At 28.9% G+C, this 9,956-nt stretch overlaps 1 pseudogene across 1 annotated transcript; it reads right to left on the reverse strand.

Annotated features, from left to right (window-relative positions):
• Positions 1-6,847: 6,847 nt before the first annotated feature.
• On the reverse strand, positions 6,848-9,380 carry LOC148211679 (gallate 1-beta-glucosyltransferase 84A24 pseudogene; annotated as a pseudogene). The gene is made up of 2 exons (XR_015790071.1): positions 7,798-9,380; positions 6,848-6,987 (listed from the first exon to the last, which is right to left on the reverse strand). The product of XR_015790071.1 is annotated as a gallate 1-beta-glucosyltransferase 84A24 pseudogene (transcript).
• Between the last annotated feature and the right edge of the window lie 576 nt (positions 9,381-9,956).

Raw genomic sequence — 9,956 nt, forward strand, 5'->3', positions numbered from 1 at the left:
GTTCCCAGTTACGTCGCCAGCTACTGCAGATCATCGTTTATGGTGGGTTGCATCGTCACAAGTTTGTCATTGCTTGGGTGTCGTCGGAAAACGAGGGACTGGGGCAGCTACTTTCGAGAGTGAGAAAAAAATAATATAAAATCTATGGTTTTTTTTTCAAAGGAGAAAATAGGTGATGTCACCATATATAGAGAAAAATAGTATATTATTATATAATCTATCGGGGTATATTATTATTAGATAAAAAGGTATATATTATATAACCTTCTAGTTAGAAGTATATATAACAATAAAAAGTATATATTATACCACATTTTATAAGAGTATATGTTTATATTAGAATATTAAAATGAAAAATATATTATATAATGGTCGTAGGAGTATATTATATAATCTAATAGTTTAGTATATAGCAACAAAAAAAATATATCATATAACTTTTTGAAAAAGTATATGTTTATCATACACACCGGAAAAAAAAAATAATGAAGGGAAGAAGATAATTAAAATAACAAGTATATATTATATAATCATGTTTATTATACTATTGCAGAAAAAAAAAAGCTAAAAAAAAAGAGGTAAAAAAAACTTATGGTAACATTTGAATAACATAATAATATTTTGGTTGTACAAAGCACTGTAGTTGATATAGATTTCATGATATGGAGCCCTCCGACTTCAAAGTTTTGAAAATTTTTGTTGGTTTGATATAATATATAGTTCATAGTTCATATATAAGTTTATGTGAGATTGATTTCAATTGATTGATTCTTTATCATAAAATCAACTCTTATTGTTTATAGCTGGATATAGTTTATATTCGTATCAAGTTGGGAGATGATTCTGCTTCAGTTTTAAGAACTCGATAACCTGATATAGTTTATATATGTTTGTATCATCTATTGAGATATAGAAGTATATAGTTTATAACTGACTCATAAGTGCTTATGTACACGTAATCGTAAAGTATTATTATTTGAATTGATTATTTCCATATTCCTTAATCTCTTAAAATTAATTACAAAAAAATTATTGTAATATATGTTAACAATTTAGTATAACATATTAAGAGATTATAAAATAAATGATTTGGGACCCAAAATCAAGAGATTTAAATATTTGAAATTTAAATAAAATAACTAACAATAATAAATATAAATATCATAAATAAGGGTAAAATCGAAATTAAAATAAAATATTACATGCAGAAATTTAAAAGTGTAAAATTAGAAAATTTTAGATATTTGTGTAAATAAATTTCTAAAACAGTCCTCCGGAGACATTATCTCTTAAACTTTAGAAACTACAAATTGAACTTTAGAAACTACAAAGCAAAAAAAAAAAGTTAATATTATCAAAAAGGATAGTGGTATTTTTTAAGCAAATGACAAAATTGAGGGATATTATTGTAATTTAACGAAAAAAATAATAATAAAATAAAAGTGAGAACGAATTTCTTCTATCAAGTTTTTTATAACAAAAATTTAATTAAATATACATACGACCATAATTTAAATGATCAAACATTTATGTCTTTTTTTTATGGTTTAAAGTTTGAATCTAAAACAAATGTGTTTAAGAATCAACGTCAACATGGTTGGACTTTAGAACCTGTAAGTTCAAATCTGTTCACTCGTGTGTATAATTTTTTTAAAAAAATGCATTTAAAGGTACGAGTCATGTATTCCCCCAGTTTGTGTGTAGCTCAACTAATTGAAATATCTATATTCTATCAAAAGATCGTGAGTTCGAACTCTTATATTCCTATATATGTACTTAAAAAAAAGTATTGTTCCCTCATTTGTTAGGTTAAATTGTAAAAACGTATTTAAGAGTTAACCAAAGTATATCTGAAATGTTTACTTTCTTTTATTGGGTGTTAAATTTTAATCTCCTTGTCCTTATTTGGGAAGTAATATTTCTAAAAAAAAGTATTGAAACAAAAGATTTAATTATAATTGAAATTTAAAATGATTTTAAACTTTCTTCGAATCAATTTCTTTATTTGTCAAACATGATCAATGGGAATGGGAGGGTTTTTGGGCTGAATAACCATTTTCCCAACACAGTATATTAATTTTTACCCACATTTTTCAAAATCCATGTTTTTTATATGTCAATTACCGCTGAGTAATGCTCGCTTTGACAGCATATATTAGATAATATTATATTATATTATAAAAATATGTAAAAGCTCGTGCAATGCATAATTACTTAGATATCATTTATATTTCCCAATCTTTTCAGAATTAAAACATCATTTTAAAATCAAATTTTAGAGTCCAAAATATAATGGACTGTCCAAATTCATATTTTACAAGTAGAAAATAATCTCTCTTAGATTGGAATTACTTCTCCATTTGTAATGTATATTTTATTATTTTTCGTTAAAAAAAAACACACAAAGTAGTTATTTCCATTTGAAGATTGATTTAAATTTTATTATGTATTATTTTAGTCCATATAAGCACAGTTAGTATAATTTTATTATTATTATTAGGTTAAAAAATACATTTGATCCCTGAACTTTAGTGAAAGTAACGATTTAGTCTCTGTATCTTCAAAAGTAACAATTTAGTCCCTGTATTTTTAAATTGGTAACAATTTAATACTTGTCGATAAAAAATGAATTATATTTAACAAAAATTTGACGTGACATATCATGTGTACAAATAATGTCCAACTTTGTAATTGGTTTAAGTTTTGGTCTGTTCAAATTCGAACCGGTTTAAGATTAAAAAGACAATAATTATAAAAGAAAGATGTCTCCCCCTAACAAATGATGTTGAAGGCGATTCTAACCCTTATCACAAATGGACTAGCCCACGAACCTAGAAGCCTCGTCCTCCGTTGCCAGTTTTCAGAAAATGAAGCTGTCACGGCAAGAATGGGTGAAAAGTTGTGATGGGGAGACATTTTTCTTTGACAGTAGGGACAAAATTGTTATCCATTTAAAATTACAGGGACTAAATCGTTACTTTTAAAAGTTCAGGACTAAATCGTTACCTACACTAGTGACCGAACGTGTTTTTTAACCTTATTATTATTATTATTTTGTAAAGAAAAAAAACAGACTTGATAAACAATTTATATATCCAAGATTATTGAGTTTGGTTTGGATAAGAATGCTATTAGACTTACACGAGAATCAATAATATTTATGTATATTTATAAATTAATTGCAAAATCTTTTATAATTATGATATATTAATGAATAAATTAATTAAAAATGATATGGAGAAACATACATAAATTTATTAATTTTAAACCGTCAATAAATAATTTAATATAATTATTGAAAAATAATTGTTTATGCTGAATTTAATTTAACTAATTTAAATTAATTAACCTTTAGTAAATTTTCATCAGTAAAAATTAATTAAGTATATAATTATTTAAATAATTATCTAACAATAATAATTTATTAATTTATTGTAATTAAATAATGTTTAATAATTATTATTTATTAGTATTAAATAATTATGTATTGAAATTATATATATGTCATTAAAAAAATGAAAAAAAGGGGCAAAAGGAAAACTCATGGTTTTATAGAGGCATAGAATAATACCCTTGTTTATGGGTAGAAGGGACTCGAATCAATTATTCTGAGGTCTCCCTTATCCATTCCCATCTCCAAAACTAGGGGTGCAAGCGAAAACTCATGAATCGATTAAACCAACCCAAATCGACTATTGGTTTGATTTTCGGTTTCGGTTTTATTAAGAATAAAAATCAAGTCGGTTCAAGCTCACTAAAATCCATTAAAAACCCACCTGGCCAATTATTATAATTTTTTTCTTTATTTTTCATTACAAACCTACCATCAAACACTTACGACTCATTTGGTAACGGTCTCGTTTGTCGTTTGTCGTTTCCTATTTCTTTTTTCTATTTTTTTTAATTAGAAATAGGAATATGTTTGGTAATCATTTATGTTTCTTGTTTTTTGGAAAAAAGAATTAGAAACAAAAATATGTTTGAAAATTATTTCATCTTTCTTATTTCTATTTTTTTAAGTAAATAAAATTTAGTAAATATAATATGAAAAGATATAATATAGATTCGAAGAAGAAAATATAATTTAAAATATAAATTTATATAAATTATAAATTATTAGCTTAAATAAATGAATAAAATTTCAAATTTTTAACTTTAAAAATAGGAATTATTTGTTTAATAAAATATAATAAGTTTAAATAAATATTAAATTATCAAAAGATTTTAAGTTAAAAAAAGGGCACTTGTAAATATGGCAAAAAAATTTAGTAAAATAAGCAAAATAACAACCACATTTATTTTTTTCAAATATAGTATTTTTTTCAGAAAAAACGGAGGTACAATTATAAAATTACAAATTCACCCTTTAATATATCTGATATACATTTGTAATATATTTGACCATTGATATATATCTCTAATATATCATTGATATAATAATGATACTCAATTGATTTACTTCTGATATAACCATGATATCTACTCAACTTCTAACATGTCTTACCATTGATATACGTATGATAATCATTGATTTACCAAACTGATACAACACAGATATATGTGATATGTATCTAATTTACCATTGATATACAAATGATATACCACTAATATAACTATGTATCTACTGATATAACTTCTTATATCATTATATGATTAACCACTAATATAACACTACTATATATTTTATATATATTTAATATGCTTCTAATTTACCACTTATATACCTCTGATGTAACGATTATATCTACTAATATAACTATGATACATGTGTTTTGATATAATACTATTATCTCCAATATTTTTTTCAGATGAAAACAATGGTGCAAAATTTTTTATTTTTTATTTTTGAAATATAAAGTTATTATATAAAAGGTTTACGTGGACCATGCACGTCCAAAAAGACAAGTTAAAAGTTTGATATACTTTATAAATTTAAACAGTTGATATCCCTTATATTTAGTATCTAATTAATATTAATATTAAATAAATAATAGTGATATAGTAATCAACATTATTGATAATATTAATATATTAATCAACAAATTGAAATGGTAAACTAGAATTTAAACAGCTGATATACCACTAAAAATTAAACATTTGATATACCTTATATTTAGTTGCAAATATATTTAGTATCTCAGTTGGAAATATATTTAGTATATTATAAATTAGAAGTACATCATATATATATATATAATACGTACATTTGATTTATATCAGTGGTATATCTGATAATGTATATCATAGGTACATCTGATACTATATATTAGGGATACATCGAATGTATATCGGAAGTATATCAGAGTTACATCGGATGTAAATTAGATATAGATTGGATGTATATCATATACAAATTTACATCGGATCTATATCAGATATAAATTTGATGTATGATATACAGTCAGATGTATATCATATATAAATTGGATGTATATCAGATATCATAAGGGTAAAATTGAAATAATAAAAATTCCGAAAATAAAAATTTAAATATTTGAAATTTTGAAAAGTTGGTGACATTTTTTGAAATACATAAAATATTTTTGCTATCCACTGCAATTACCCTTAAAAAAAAGAAAAAGGAAATTTATAATTTATTAGAGAAAATATAATTTACAATATAAACTTATTATAAAAGTATAAATTATTAGTTTAAATAAAAAATAAAATTTTAAAATATTTTTAATTTAAAAAATATAAAAATTAAAGAATATATAATTTAGAATATAAATTTACATAAAATATCAATTATTAGCTTAAATAAAGAATAAAATTTTTAATTTTTAATTTTAAAAATAGGAATTTTTTGTTTAATAAAATATAATAAGTTTAAATAAAAAATAAATAATCAAAATATTTTAAGTTAAAAAAAATAAAACATAAAAAAAGAAGAAATTTATAATTTAGTAAAGAAAATATACTTTATAATATAACTTATTATAAAATTATAAATTACTAGTTTAAATAAAGAATAAAATTTTAAAATATTTTTAATTTAAAAAATATAAAATTTTTTGTTTAAGAAAATATAATAGTTTTAAATCAAAATAAAATTTCAAAATATTTTAGATTATAAAATATAAAATACAAAAAAAGAAAAAAATAGTAAAATATTTTTAATTTAAAAAATAGGAAAATTTTTATTTAAGAAAATATAATAGTTTTAAATCAAATAAAATTTCAAAACATTTTGGATTATAAAAATATAAAATATAAAAGAACGGTGGTCATATGCATCACCACCAAACTGTTGAATACTTTTTCAAAAATTGACAGAGATATATTATTTAACTTGAAATAGCGTCCGGACACAAGAAACAAAGATGGCAAAAACGAAACTACTTTTCGTAGTTTCCAAAAATTGGTCCGCTTTTTAAAAACTTTTATCAAAATTTAGAAACGAGAAACCGGATTGATTACCAAACAGGTCTATTTCTAAAAAAAATGATAAACAGAAAACGAGAACGTTACCAAGCCAGCTTTACGGTCCGTTTGATAACGTTCCCGTTTTTCGTTTATCGTTTCCAATTTTCTTAAGAAATCCAAGCATTTTGTTAGTAATTAATTATGTTTTTTGTTTTTTTTTTAACATTCTCACAATTATATAAAAATTTTGGAAGCAATCGACAGTTTTTTTATTTCTTGTTTCCATTTCCAATTTGGTTCAAAAACATAGATAAAAAAATTGTTTTATCATGCTTATTCATGCCCAAGAGACATGCATTTCATTTTTCTTTATTAAGAATAAAAAACCATAAACATTATCGATCATACTTTTTTTTATTTTCGTACCCGTAGGAAAAAGGAAAATATATATATATATGTATGAAATGTCACATCATAATTATTATCCCCTTCCTCTCCTCCCCACGTTTTATCTCTCTCCAAACCTTCTATCTCCATTGTTTTTTTCCCTTCGACTTCCTCGTCGTCTTCCTCCAACTCCTTATGTCATCTCCCTCTCCCATCTCTCTCTATCGTCTCCCTCTGTCGTCGGCAGCCGCAACACAACAAAGTAAAAATTAATAAAAAATAACTTTATTCAGTGTGGAGAAAAAACCAAAATTGTGCCGTCAAGTAAACCGTTAGGCCGAACCGATCCGTTTATATCCCTATCCAAAACCTTGAATCAAACCACCTTCTTAGTAGCTAAAATAGCAGAGTGATCTTTTTGACACTCTAAAAATAAAACCTAAGTTGTCTAGGAGGGACTTTGTTTCCATTTTTTTATCTATTTTTAATAAAACATGCGAGGGTGAGAATTTGAATTTATTGATGTTCTAATTAGTTGAACTATATGTTTAGATTCGTAGGTGGGACTCCTTTAAAGATAAGACAAGAAAAGAAAAAAAATTCCACAGTTTTCTACAATTAATATGCAGGACAAAGAACAATCCAAAGAGTGAACAAAACTCTCAAATAACTTGATTTAAGTTTCAAAATAATGAACAAAGCTCTCAAATAATTTGATATAATATCATTTTTTATTCAATATATTTTTTGAAATTTAACCAAAATTTTACATGGAAAGATTTTCATTCATTAGGCATAGAATTTGTATTACAATTTAGCTATAAATTTTTTAACAGCAGTTGGGGATGAAGATAATTCCTCACGAGTATTTGTTTACATATTTATTTAACTTCTTATAATTTTGGAAACTAGATACTTTTATTATTTATTATTTATTTAATTTAATTATTCTTGAAGTTTACGACCCTCATTCTTGCAAATCCTTTTACAAAAACTAAAGACAGAAAAAATATTTAAGAGTAATGGATTAAATGCAAATGATACCCAATTCATTAGTGAAGAATTTTGACTAAACAGTGGAACGGAATGATTTGACAGCATCGAGGAAGTGCTGAATATGGGTGTCGGAGGAGCCGCCGTCCGCCGTGGCAGCGTCGGCCTTGTTCTTCCAGTTCAAGGCGTTTTGTCTGAGGTCCTCCGCCTCCATGACCTCCCTGAGGCACTTCTCCAACTCCTCCCGCCCCAGCAACTTCTTCTCCGCCGCACCGCGGCTCAGGCGCAGGCCCACGCCGAACTCCTCCACCAGGAACTTGGCGTTGGTCACTTGGTCCCCCCACTGCGGCATAACCAGCACCGGCACCCCTGAACTGAGCGCCTCCAGCGACGAGTTCCACCCACAGTGCGTCACAAAGCAACCAACCGATGGGTGCGACAGAACCTTCTGCTGCGGACTCCACTTCACAATCTTCCCTCTCTCCCCACATTTCTCCATAAACCCCTCCGGAAGCACGTGCGCCTCCAGCCCCCAGCTTTTCGCCATGTTCTCAGACAGCGGCTTCATCACCCACAGAAACGGAAACCCAGAATCACAGAGCGCGTGAGCGATTTCGTCGATTTGCTTCTGCCCCAAGTGGACCAGGCTTCCGAATGCGATGTAGACCACCGAGTTTGGGGGTTTCAAGTCCAGCCAATCGAGACAGTCGTCCGCCTTAAGGGAGTCGCCGGAGATGTCGGAGACGACGGAAACTTTGAGCGGCTTGAACAGAGGACCAATCGCTTTCACGGGGAAGATTTTCGCCATGTGGGTTATCACATCTTGTTCCAGCTCGTCGAATGTGTCCATCAATACGCAGAATGGGACCGATTCGTTTCGAAATTGCCGCAGAACGGACTGGGCGATGGATTTGAACTGGGCGTGAGGGTGCAAGAAGGTGGGGATTTCGTCGTGCTTGAGTAGCGGGAGGAAGGGCAATTGGAGATCGCAATAGGGGTCGGATTCGGAAGGGAAATTCGCGGGATTAAGGTTGTAGTGGTAAAAAATTGAGAAAACAGAGCAAGATTGGACCCAGAAATAGGCGTAGGGGATTCCGAAATTGTGAGCCACATCGGAGATCCAGGGCATGAAGGGGGCTATGAGGCAGGACACCGGCCGGTTCTCTCCGGCGCGGTCTCCGAGGATCTGGGCCAGCGCCGCCTTCCCGGACACCTCCATCTGCCGCATATAGGCGTCGACGTCTCTGCGCCTCGGGTCGTCCTCTGCGCACCCGTCGTCCCAAAATTCGAACTCGATGAAACCGGGACCCACCGGCGAGGGCCCGTCGCCGATGCTGCCGGCGTTTTTCAGACTCCGGCCGAAGTGGAGGGTGGTGTAGATGGTGACGTGGAGGCCTTTGGAAGCCAGCTTTTTGCCGAGCCGGAGCGTGGGGTTCATGTGGCCTTGGGACGGGTAGGAGATGAGGAGCATATTGCAAGCTGATTTGAACTCGACCGCCATTTTTTCCTGAGCTTTGAGCTTTACATATGGCGCGATTCGTAGCTTGGGACTAACTTCTGTATCTTTATATCCAGAATCATCCCTTTGAGCTCATTACCGTTAATTCTCAGGGGATTCGTCCTTTCTCAGTCACGTGAATCACACAACATTCAATATCTTAAATGCCAAATATAAACATACTGGAACGATAATTGACCTATTGGGTAAATTTAATCCCTAAAAAAATATTGAAAAAATGTTGATCAAGACTAGATATCTTTCTAAAAGTTAGAAAAATTATAAAATCAATTAATAAATAAATTTTTTCTATTTCCAAATGAATTGAAAATAATTAATATTAATATTATGTCGTGACATTTTGTTAATATTTTGTCTATTTTTTCGTAAAATAATGAAAATGTCAATTTGTCCCATATCAATGTTGAACTGAATCCAAAGATACATGAACAGATGAAAATATTAACCTATCTAGAGATATATATTTAATATCACTTTTAATAAAAAAAACCTCAATATTTATTTTCTTTTTAGTATAAGAAACGTTTTGACTTTATCCCTCCTTTAAGGAAAATCGACATTTTGACTCCTTTTTAAATATTAAGTTTTTCAAAATCATGCCTTTGAGCTAACTACCACTGATTTGTTCAGAAATTTAAAAATAAACAGCATGCAAGAGAGAATGCTTAGGTACCATGAGACAAAATAGAAT

This window comes from Momordica charantia (genome assembly GCF_013281855.1).
Source record: "Momordica charantia cultivar OHB3-1 chromosome 4 unlocalized genomic scaffold, Mcharantia_2.0 BLBB01000004.1, whole genome shotgun sequence".
In the NCBI taxonomy this organism is placed as follows: Eukaryota; Viridiplantae; Streptophyta; class Magnoliopsida; order Cucurbitales; family Cucurbitaceae; genus Momordica; species Momordica charantia.